The sequence below is a fragment of the Paramormyrops kingsleyae genome, chromosome 1 (genome assembly GCF_048594095.1).
Source record: "Paramormyrops kingsleyae isolate MSU_618 chromosome 1, PKINGS_0.4, whole genome shotgun sequence".
Lineage (NCBI taxonomy): Eukaryota > Metazoa > Chordata > Actinopteri > Osteoglossiformes > Mormyridae > Paramormyrops > Paramormyrops kingsleyae.
The window spans coordinates 7,453,977-7,466,393 of NC_132797.1; the positions used below are offsets into that span (position 1 = coordinate 7,453,977).

Below are 12,417 nucleotides of genomic sequence, written 5' to 3' on the forward strand. Positions count from 1 at the left end.
CATCCTGTTAATGAACGGCTATCCCAAAACCTGCATCAAGAGGTCTGACGTTCGGGAAGAATAGCAGCATCCAGAAACTCTTGGAATAAGCTACCTACTTCGTCTTTGGTGATACATCCATTTGCTTTCTTTTCCAGCTTTCTGCAAATGTGAGGCCTACCCCCACATTTCAAATGACCATTCTCTAAAAATGCCACCCCTGTAAGTGATTGTGGGTTTTTTTTGTCTTACTGTCACCCAGGGGTGCTGTAAAGAAGAAGAAAGTTAGGATGAATTTTGAACATAACTTGATTGATCTGGGTAGGGGCCCGGGGGCCCCAATATGATATGCTTTCATGGGGTCCAAAATCTCCAGTGACACATCTAATATTGTAAAAGCAAAGGAAGAGAGAGTAAAACTTATTATTATGTGAACATCTGAACAGCCTCCTATGACAGTGTACCAGGCAGACCTTCCTCTGGCTCCCTTGGCTACTCAACCGCCCCCCCCCCCATTCACATTTCCTCTATGCTTCATTACACAGAGATATTTCAGTCTCACAAATCCTCACTCTCTAACATATTTCCAAAAGAAAAACCTAATATCCTAAGACTGACAAAAAATATTGATGGACAGGAAAGGAAATATGTATTGAATAGATCATTTAACTTTCAAGGTATATTAGAATCCCAAAGGGGTCACTGAAGTGATTCAGGTTTCTCACAATTTCACATTAACCATGGTACTTATGAAAAGTTCACTGTCCAGACGTAATCTGTCTACTGCCTGATGCATTTTATAACCACCCCCCCCCCCCGCTATCACTCTGTCTTGCAGTTCAACAACCATTCATTGCTGGGTCCTAGCTGAGCTGACTCAGTTCTCCAGTATTTCGCTGTCTGTCGAGAAGTAACCCTTATGAAACCATTACTTTTGGCCAGACCTTTTGCTAAACTCAGGTCATCGTCGATATATTGCTCACCAGCTCTGTTGTTCTAGCATATGTTCAGTTGATATTATACACAAACGAGTAAACAGACACGGGAAAAAAAAATCATTTACAAGTCAGAAAGGTACAACTTTCTCAACATAAAAAGGTACAGATGTCGTAGTATTAATGACATTTAAATGGTGAGTGAAATTTCATTAAATAACATCACCCTTTAAAACAGACACAAAAAGGAATTGGACAGCAGATAAATTAATAATAACAAAATGCCCCCATATCCTTATGGGAAAGTGGTACAACTCACACCCACAAATACACTTCAGCTCTGGAAGAGCAACGTAACAGGGTAGTTAGAGACATTGGAGTCGAAGCCTACAGACTCTCTTCCCAGCCTTGTTATTGACATGGTGCAGTTCCCGGGCGTCACTGAGACCCAACTGCAGCAAACTCAATCAGCAGAATGCGTCACAGCTGCTGGAGTTGACATCATAGTATGTCAGCAGCCCTGGCTTTGATCTGGGCTGCTCGTGCTGGTCTCGCTCAGCAGTGTGAAAGCGGGCATCCACAGGACCTGTGAAGTTCCTGAGGCGTGCATTCGCGAGCAAACCTTTATCTCCACTGTGATGCGCAGATGCAAATCTGCCATCTTAACTTTTCAATGGTGCAACTTATACACGGTGTACAGACTGCTCTGGTCAGGACAGAGAGCAGAATCACATGATCCTGGGAAGGCAGAAAGGAAATGGTGGTTTACATGGAGACAGGACTGGAGAGGGGCACAACACAAGTGGTGGGGAGGAGAATGAAGCAAAAGCTGTTTTGGTGCCAGAAGGATCAGAGTTGGGCATCAGGGTCTGAGAATAAAGCACAGCTGAACTGAATGAGGGCAGCGATCATATGACTCTGTTTAACACAAGGTCGTTCAGACCCCACTCAAGGTCATCCAGGCCCTGCCCCCATCTTACACACAGCAGTATGCATATGGCAAAAGATAAGAGTCAAAGACAGTCCACCACACATCCACGTGCATCAGCTTCACAGATGGCCATCTCCAAAACCTCCCAGATAGACAGCACTGAGCACCAAAAAATACAAGATGTCGACCAGCAGAAGCCCCGTCAACATACTACACTACACTACTCCATGGAATTAAACCCTCAATGCGTTTATTTGGCTCCAATGAGACAACACATTTTGTTTTGGGATGGCTCTGTGCCTCACGTAGGATTTCTAATCCCCTTGAAAAAGGAAAAAATTATTACAGTGTTGATGTTTATATTCACAACACCACAGTTCATTTTGAAGGAGGTCAAAACTTATTTGAATCAAATTAAGCGATGAACGAGCCCTTATTCTAATACGAAAACCCAGCATGGCACTATGGGAATCCCCTTCGGTGAGACCTGGGGTACAGTCACACATGTAACTCCATGACAAACGCAACCTCTGCAGCCACCCTGCTAAGGCGGTGTGAACCTCTATGGAAGTGTGGAAAGTGCCTGGCCAGAAGAAGCCGTTGGGCATTATGGGAGTTAATTATGGACAGGCGTGAACAAGTTGGGGATGCCTACAGGTTCCTGTGGTCACGTGATTCCTGGATGCTTCTGCTGTGATAATATCTGACATGGCAGCCTGACCTCTCACGACCATATTGGAGACCCTGAACTAACACTGTTATTCGCTAGATCAGGGTTGGATTAGGATTAAAATTCGGCCCTGGGCTTTTGCCCAGACAGGTCCACCATACATACATACCCACAATAAATTGGCCATTGGAGGGATCCTCAAAATGGAGTGTAGTATATGACTGTGTGTTTATGTGCCCTGCGGTGGATGGGCATTCCATCCAGCTGGTGCCCCCCCTACCTGGGACAGACTCCAGGAGACCCTGCGCGACATACATACATGGAAGATGGTTAGAAATTACTGATTACTTTAGGACATATTCAAACTGGTCAGTATTTGTATTTACTTATATGTGAGTCTGATGGATTAGCTGACCTGGTTGAAGACCCATGTGTCCAAATGTGAAATGACACTAAACACAAAACGGCTACTTTCAGCCCCGGCATCCGTGACGCAGAAACAGATGATGCCGCATGTCCAGGAGGATCCAGGAGGAATGTCAGTAATGAAGGGTGATCTGGGTGCACATGTAGCTGAAAATACCCACGGCCCCGCTGGACAAGTATCAATATATTTTAATATATTTCCCCCAGCATTACTCTGACGAGCTGTTTTGCAAAAGAAGCCTCACGGGTTGATCCAGGGAACATTCGCTGACAGCAGGTCACGTCGTGCTATTAAGAGAAAATTCTTAAATGGCACCTTCAATCGCACTCAGTCTGCCTGTCACGTCTACTGCCACCCCCTGAACAGCCTGACAATAAAGGACATGTTTTTGTATCTACAAAGGAGCCGAATCCTAGTCTTACACTGCTTTACATTTTAAAGGGGCTATAATTTAAGGAAAGGCAAAACAAAAGCAAAATTATTTTGTTTAATTTTGCTATTCCTTTTTTCTCCCATCATCCAAGTACAGGCAGGTTTGGTCAGATGGGTTTTTAAATAGCCCTTGGATTGGTGGCTGTGCATGCGCAGATCTTGTGCTGGGCTGGCATCCATTCCAGAATGTTCCCCAGCCTTGTGTTCTCTACCTCCAAGCATAGACTCCAGGCTCACTGTGGCACTATATTGGATAAGTGGTTTTTGGAAATTTCATTAACAAATGGATATGTTAAATATATAGCATTAGACTGTCAGAGGGGATTTAAAAATCTGGCAAAAGGGTGCATTGTATTTGGATAATTAAATGCAGCCTACAGTTCTCTTTATAAAACACAGACAAGTAGGTCATCACTATGAACTACAAGAGGGCAGAGCGTGATGTGAGCATGAATGTCAAGACATGCTTTCAGGGAACACGTCAATGCAGGCATACATTCAGGGAACACATCAATGCGAGCATGCATTAAGGGAACACGCCAATGTAGACATGCATTCAGGGATCACGTCAATGCAGGTATGCATTCAGGGAACACATCAATGCGGGCATGCATTCAGGGAACATGCCTATGAAGACATGCATTCAGGGAACACATCAATGCGGGGATGCATTCAGGGAACACATCAATGCGGGCATGCATTCAGGGAACATGCCTATGAAGACATGCATTCAGGGAACACATCAATGCAGGGATGCATTCAGGGAACACATCAATGCGGACATGCATTCAGGGAACACATCAATGCGGGCATGCATTCAGGGAACATGCCTATGAAGACATGCATTCAGGGAACACATCAATGCGGGCATGCATTCAGGGAACACATCAATGCGGGCATGCATTCAGGGAACACATCAATGCGGGCATGCATTCAGGGAACATGCCTATGAAGACATGCATTCAGGGATCATGTCTATGAAGACATGCATTCAGGGAACACATCAATGCGGGTATGGTTTCAGAGAACACACCAATGCGGGCATGCATTCAGGGAACACATCAATGCAGGCATGATTTCAGGGAACACACATAACAGGGCAAGTGTTCAGGGAACACACCAATGCATGCATGTGTCACAATCCAATGAGCAATGTTATCAACCCAAGCTTTTCACTATAACGCTCTATGTGCAACCATACAACAGTGACTTACCATTATGGCGTGTATCAGCAGAGCCAACCAATGGATCAACAGAACTGATTCCAACATGGATCAACAGAGCCAGTCAATAGATATCAATGCCACACACAACATATGCAAACAACCAGTAGTTACCAAATGATTTCCCTGTGAATTCCCGGTTCTGTGAAACTGAACCATTTTCAAGCAGACCGGGCTCAAAGGCTGGCCCACACAGTGCTCATTGCACCCGTACCAATGAGACATCCCATGCAAATCAGAGAACCATAGCCCCCCTACCTGGCAGTATCGCACCAATGTCCTTCATCGCGCAGCCATATGCCAATTCTCAATACTCCTATTTTGACTTCATTGTAATAATCACACCACCCGGACGTTCATTTTATGCCAGCTGCTGATATACATACCAACCTCCATACTTGTCCTCTTTCCCAAGACATCATACCACTCACTGCAGTGCCATTCCTCTGCCATCCTGACAATCGTCATGACAACCAAGAGGGGTCCTGGGGCGGGGGGTATCATTTAATACCACTTTATTGCATCCAGGCAACTCCAAGCAACTCAGGAAAACTTCCAGCATGCAGGCTGGAGGTGTGGCTCAGATCCCAGGTTAGCATCTCAAGCTGAATTACTTGCTGCTATAACCCAGAGTCCCGCTGTAGCAGACTGACGGGGATATGAATCAGAGGAGCAAACACCAGCCAGGCTGAGAAAGTGCAGAGCTGCTGTGGCACGTAACGCTTTTAGAAAAAGAGTAACAATATGCGCGAGCAGCCACCCAAAACACCAGCGCAATTTCACTGCAGCGTCTTTCCTGCATTTGATGTACAAACTGCGTGCAAATGTGTGTGTGTAAATCGATTCTCGCCAATTACCACCGAACCCATAAACAGACTTTCCCGGTGTCGAGAGAGCGCCTCAAAATAGCCCCAGCGGTACTAACCCTTCCAACAGCCAGTAGTTAAGCTATGAAGATCGTTCAAAGGGTCATGGCACGGACTCATCTGGAGCTGCTTTGTTTATCACTGCATGAGGGCAGTAACACTGACATCAAAATGACATTATTTACCAGGCTTCCGGGAGTTTTCTCCCATGATTCCACAGGATGTCATGCTGGCAAACGGATTAGTATCGTGCTCAGCCCAGTAAATCCTGCTTATACCGCAGGATGGAAGCCGGTCCCAGCTCAATTTGACGGGGAATGCCGGCGGACTGACGGCTGGATCATTTATTCCCAAATGTACTGGATTCTTCTGCTGGCTCATCCCGTGCAGCAAAACATCTCCCAGCGTTGTGATGTTATGTACCGAGAGGTACCCCGGTGAAAAGTGCACCGCACAAAAAAACACATGGCAGCAGTGACTCAAAGTCGACTGAGTGAGTCAGTTGCTGTAATAAGAGTAGCCTCACCCTGAATTTCATTTGAAGGCTGTTTGGCAGTTAGGTTTGCATACCCATGGAGCACAGAACAGTTGAACAATTAATTTTAATGTTCTGATTTTGACAGTGGGTAAGCTTCCCCATTCCACAGACAATACCTGACAATCTCATCATACTTCTATTCTTGGCTGGAGAAACTAACAAAACCAAATTTCTAGCTAACACAGTTTAAGTGCTGTTGGCGTGACCATTTCTTATTTTATTGCTTTTGGAGTTTGCCTGTTATTTGTTCGGGAATGCCTTTATAATGGCGTACTGACAGCAATTATGACATCAGTTTCAGTTTTTCATTATTACTTCAAAAGAAACATAACCTAAGGCATAGGCATACCAGTATCAGTCATAAGGAGGGTTGGCTTGGCTTGGTTACACATTTTACAGGGAAATCCTTCCACCAATAAGGTGTTTATTCAAATAAAGTCTATACATTGTCCAAGCAGCCATTTAAACTGCCTCACCCCTAAAAGTGACAGGAAAAAGTAACACACTCATGGAAAGCAGGATCTTGCTCTATTAGCCATTCAAAGGCTCCGGATAAGTGTCTGCCAATTGAAGAAGGAACTCATTCAGATGTACTTTTTTCAGACTATCAGTCTGATGGCAAATATACTGCAGACTAACACTCTGTGAAGGTTCACATTGCAAAATACTAACAATATCCACAATTCAGTCTTCCATCCACCTTCCAAGCACTTGGTTCTGGGAGGAAAGGGCATGCATTGGGGCATGCGTCTGACGATAAAGAACACCAGGCAGGGGTACACTCCGAATGAGATGCCAGTCCATTGCAGTCACCAATTCACCGGGAACACCATACCCTCTACAAGCCGACAGATACCTGCTAACACTCTTTACAGGCTAACATCATGTCGATGCTAGCCACCTGAGCAACCTAAAAGGTTACCACTGTGAAGGGCAGCATTTTATAAAGGTTAACACCTTGTGAAAGCTAATACTTTCTAAAGGCTAATGGTACGTACAGACTATCATCTGCAGGTTGACACTCTATAGGACTGTTTGTGAGTTGTGAGCAAATTCCCATAATTTTCAGTTCGTCCAAGATGCCTCTGCTGAAACCACTTTGTGTGACGCACAGTATGAATGCAGCTGCGAAATTGCAAGTTTAAAGCTCACAAGTACAGCAGCAAAGCCTTCCCAGAATTGCGACCGACAAATTCTCATCGCAAGGCCGACTCCTTAACCACGATGCACCCTGCAGCTTCTAATATTACCTTAAAGCTGCTTTGATGGAGGAGACAATTAGGTATAGCCAAGTGAAAATACTTATTTCACGCACCAATGTTCATCACTCATATGCTAATGAGAAAGGATTAGGAACCATAAGTGTCACCATAAAAGATAGTGTGCAGGCAGGACTCTGCAGTACCTCCTAATGGTTTTGCAGGTTCACTAGAGTTTAAGACGTTTCCCTTTACCTACTCTATGTCCATAGACATGATCTGGATTCTTCTTCCTCCAGCTCTTCAGTAGGCCATGATATGTGTTCATGATATGAACACATGATATGTGTGATCATCACCCACACCTGCTCTTTTAGTAAAGATAGCAACTGTTATAGATAGCAAATCACCTCCATAAAAAGCTGCATTATTTATTTATACTGTATTACAGTTAAGACCTGCTGAACCAGCAATATTCTGAGGAATATTCGTTTTTCGGTGCTGGGGGGGACACTTCATACATCACGTTTACTTTGACAAATAAAAACAGTGACATCTCCACCTGAGTCTTCTTGTACATCTCTTACACCCGACTGTCACACATGACAGCGTGGGGCAAAGCAGTAAACTGTTCAGTGGAGCCAGAACTTAGGGAGATCCAAACCTCCAAAGGCAAGAACGCCCCCACAAGTATTAACTCGAGGTGCTTGAATTTAATTATTTATGCAGTGTGCTACACTAGGTCCTAAGATTCATTCAACTCCATCTAATGCAGTAACAGGATGCTTTGTTTTGTGGTTAATATTCAGTTGTTAATTATCCTGATGCATGGTTTCCTGTTTACACCCAAGCTTTTGTTTATAGGACTGCACACAATAAAGATCTCGTTCGCTGTCTGACGGCAGTGCCCTTAAACTGTACCGTTTGGGTACCTCAGGCTCCGTGAGCACCCAGCAAATGCACAACCCTACCAGCAAAATCTACTTAAGGTGCTGCCTCTGTTTCTTTTCCAGACGCTAGCTAGTATCGATTGATAGCTCATTTCGGAAGAAATCCTCTGTCTGGAAGAAAAGCCGTATACCTTTCAACAAAGAAGTACCAGCGGCTATCGACAAACAGCAGACCGAGCCCATGAGGAAAACAATCTGTTGCAATAAGCATGACTGCCTGCAAATGAACCTTAATTCCGCTCGCTCACCCAGCCTATACATTTAACCCTTAAAACACAGCTAAAACACAAACATGTAACCTGCAGCCTTACACTTGAATTCCATATTAAATATTTTGCCCAGGATATAATTTGTGCAGGATGATTAACCATTGCGTTTCTGCCTGATGATAAGTGGCATTTTAGTGTTATTACTACAGCACTAGCTAACCACATTAGGCAGCAGCTGCAGGGACCAGTCGCATTTCACATAATGCGATCAGAGGGGCTCCTTCATCCACAGAGCGGACCTGATACCTCCTCAACTCCCTTTAGTGCTTCTTCAGTCTGGAGTCCGTGTTGTGATGCCCAGGTAACTATATCAAGCCACCTAATTAGGTCTTAAGGCAGCTCACCAGTTTGCTTTTCCCTTCTTGATTGATTTGTGGTTTTCAGTGGCTAATTTGTGATTTTTCTGACGAGACAGGAATAGCAAGCAATATTTCCCCCCTTTTTCATCAGCTGCACTTCTTGCCTTTTAATTAGCGCAACTATTAATAATCTTAAGTAACTTTCTTAATAACATTCTCACTGCTGTTTGGCTGCCCGTGTGGTCCCATCCATAATAAAGATGACTGATTCTGATATCCTCCGAAACAGAGGAAATGGCGACATACAGGGGAAAGATCACAACACACAGCATTAATACACCACAGATTGTCAGCAGCATTTATCATGTTACTTCATGGGAATGCCAATCGAAAGACAGCAGAAATGGATACTGTTTTTGTCCAGTAATTGTATTTCTCAGTATGATTCATGACAACACTTAAGCAGTAATTTTTAACAAAATTTACTAAAAAGTGACTCTTAAAACTCATGCTACTATTTAATTTCCAAACATTTTAAATGTCACAGTGGTGGTTTTCGGCCGCATATTTGCAGATTCTATCTCCATTGAGATGAAACATGCAGTCAGATGGTAGACTCAAGCAGTACTTGCCAGTTGCTTACATATTGCTGGCAGTAAAAAAAAGGACAGTAAATTAAATCTGGCCTGAAGTAGCTAAAGAATTCTCAATTGAATAAGCCTCCACAAATGAATGACATATCCCATGATGATTCATGACTGGTACAGACGCACAGACCTGAGCTTCTGTTGAAAACATGATGCAAAATCCCAGGACTAAACCTTTTGAAATCATTAAGTAACATGTCACCAAACAAAGGTTGGAATGTACCGGATCACCAGTTGGAAAATAAGCCTGCTCACAATATCATGTGCTCAGCTAAGCTGAACGACACGAAACCTTTTATCATTAGTAAGCTGACAAGAGTTCAGTTGGAACTTTGTGGGACTGTCAAGCCCCACAGGAAGGCAAAGATGGTCGGGGTGCCGCGGTGGGCTGTAGGATAAATGGTCACCAAGAGGAACCAACAAGCCGTTTGTCCAATAGGCACTGAGAGTACCGCGTAAAGAGAACAGTCCAGATGGGGGTGCAATGGCACCAACACACAGGCACAAACGACACGCAGAGGCGTGCAGACCTTAGGGTGAGGCAGAGGAGGAGCACTCCTCCAGGCTGACTGAGGCAAGCAGACTTGGCTGCCTAACATTTTGAGAGAAACTGCCTCATTTGTTTCTATGGAAACATGCCTGCAAACAGTTCCACTCCCCTCAGGTCCAACCTGACCTACCACTCACCGCCCCACACCCTGCATCACACATGAAGATCTACACGCACTGAAGTTGCTTTGACAACACAATCCACTGCACATTAGTTCTATTTTACAATATCTCTAATTCTGTAGGTCAACATAACCCCGATCATTCTCTATGCAAGAGAGATCCTGTTTGATATATTGGTTAACATATAGCAAGGGAGGCTAATGCTGCATTCCATTTGAACTAGTTACTAGTCAGAACTTTCAACTGGGACGCCCCCTAAAGTTGGAGGAAGCTCTGCAACCCCAACCTCAGGATTCAAGATGGCTGCACCCTTCATCAACAGAAGTGAAAACTGTAGTTATCACTTATGTCTTATTTGTGATTTATTAAATTGGTCGTACACAGAGTACTGTCCAACCACTGCCTGTGAACATGTTGCTATGGTGTTTGAATGAGCAAAATACCATGAAATGCATTGTACAGGCTGGAGTTAATGAGAAATGAGAAAAATAAATGAGAAATGAGTGAAACTGAACATTTTGCCACGGTCTCTTAATTTTTTCCAGAGCTCTATAATAAGATTAGTCTGGGTTTGGGGTGCTATATGATATCCTTTCTCGGGGTACAAAATCTGTACCAGCACCCCTGAAGATGAACAGTTTGAGGGAAAAAGCCACAGTTACCTGACTTCAGCATCAGAAAAATTTCAACATGAAAAATGAAAACTGAACAGACGGGCCTTATCAAGGCTGCAATCATGTTAACAGAGACCTCTACAGCACTTAAGAAGGAGATCCTTTCAAGGGCCTCTATTCATCACGAGGTTGATGAATGATTTGACAAGTTGGGCAGCCAGCAAAATACAGCAGGAAAATTCAATAAATTAAAAAAAGAGGACCTGTTTCCTGTGTTTCGGCCCAGGTAGAGAATATTCTCTTAGTTATACCTTTTTCCTGGTTCAGCATTACCCTGAACAAGGCGGCTATTGTTAACGGTCAGGAAATTATCAGATTTCACTTGGAGAAACCATATCCTTCTGAGGACAGGGCGTGGAGGTGTGCAGGTCATGCATGTGGTGCAGTGCACCGACATGTTTCTGAACGACAAAGGTGCAGGCAGAAGTTGGTCGGGGGGGGGGGGGTATCTGAGGTTCCCGAAAAACACCGAGCAGGACTGAGCATGCTCATAACATCAGTGCCATAACGACCATCATCCATGTGTTCAGCCAAAACTCTACAGAGAGCTTGAGCTCCCTGTCCTCTGTCAAACTTTTTTTTAAATGATTCCCAAACACATTAAGCACCAAAAGTGACACAGTGGGCTGTGTTTCAATCTTATACTGAGTCCCACCATTCAACAAGTTGGCATTACATAATTAATTCCTTATTATTTTGCCAGGTCTACCTCATTTTGGGAGTGAAATTACATTTTTGAATTTAACATACTACATTAAATCAGCATCACAGTAAAACAAAACCCACAAAATGTGCGGACTAAGTTTCAAATAAATGCCACTATTACCTGATTTTAGTGGTAGAGCAAATTCAGCATAAACTATGAATACTGGAATGGAATACATCAGCAGGTGATTGAACACACTGCGCTAATCAACACTGCAATAATGATAAACGAAACATCTGATTCTCCGAACATCATTGTTGTAATATTATGCACAACTTGTAAGATGAGTTGCATGCAAAAGGTACGTTGGTAAATAAAACCCCCAGGCTTGATATAATTCTGTGGATTGAATGCCCTGTGAAAGGCGGATTAAGTGTTGGGTGCCAGGGTTGTTATGGAAAAAAGTAAGAAAGCACATGTTCACGTATAAGCTGAACAACCCAAAACACTATCCAAGGGGCTGTACAACGAAGTCAGATTTCTTGGCTTAGCCGGATAATTGTCGGATTTAAGGTAGACTACCTAAAGCCCGACAAGTTATCCAGAAGCAAGAAACCCTGCTTCGTGATACCGGCCCCAGGTCCCACATTTATCCTTCCCATTCATTGCGCGTTTTCTCGCTGACGTGTCCTGCCTCAGCATTCGTGAGATAAGCGGCCCCCGTGCGATACTGATCGGCATACCTCTGGAATGCGGGAAACCCGTCTTCTGCCGCCACCCAGTGAACAGCAACCAGTACGGCATTTGTTCGCGTCTGACTCGCAAACTTTTCCTTCTAGGGACAGTTACGGATCGGGTTTGCTCATCTGGTGCGTGGAAAAACAGAAAATACAAGTTCACGCTTCAGAGTTGATCTTCATTTATGCGCAGTGCAGTTGAGATTTCACAGTTACCTTCAGGAAACTAGTTCACAACAGCGCGTTAAATGCTGCACTTTTTAAAAATGTAGTTTAAATTATTATTTTTTTTAACTTTGCCAATGTAATTTAAATAAGGAGGC

The 12,417-nt window shown here is 43.9% G+C and overlaps 1 long non-coding RNA gene across 1 annotated transcript in view; it reads right to left on the reverse strand.

Moving 5' to 3' along the window:
- Nucleotides 1-12,417, reverse strand: part of LOC111842415 (uncharacterized) — a 52,804-nt gene that overhangs the window by 39,846 nt on the left and 541 nt on the right. The window contains exon 2 of the long non-coding RNA XR_002837906.2: nucleotides 12,101-12,223. This is a non-coding gene — a long non-coding RNA (uncharacterized lncRNA). The remainder of the gene's footprint in view (nucleotides 1-12,100; nucleotides 12,224-12,417) is intronic.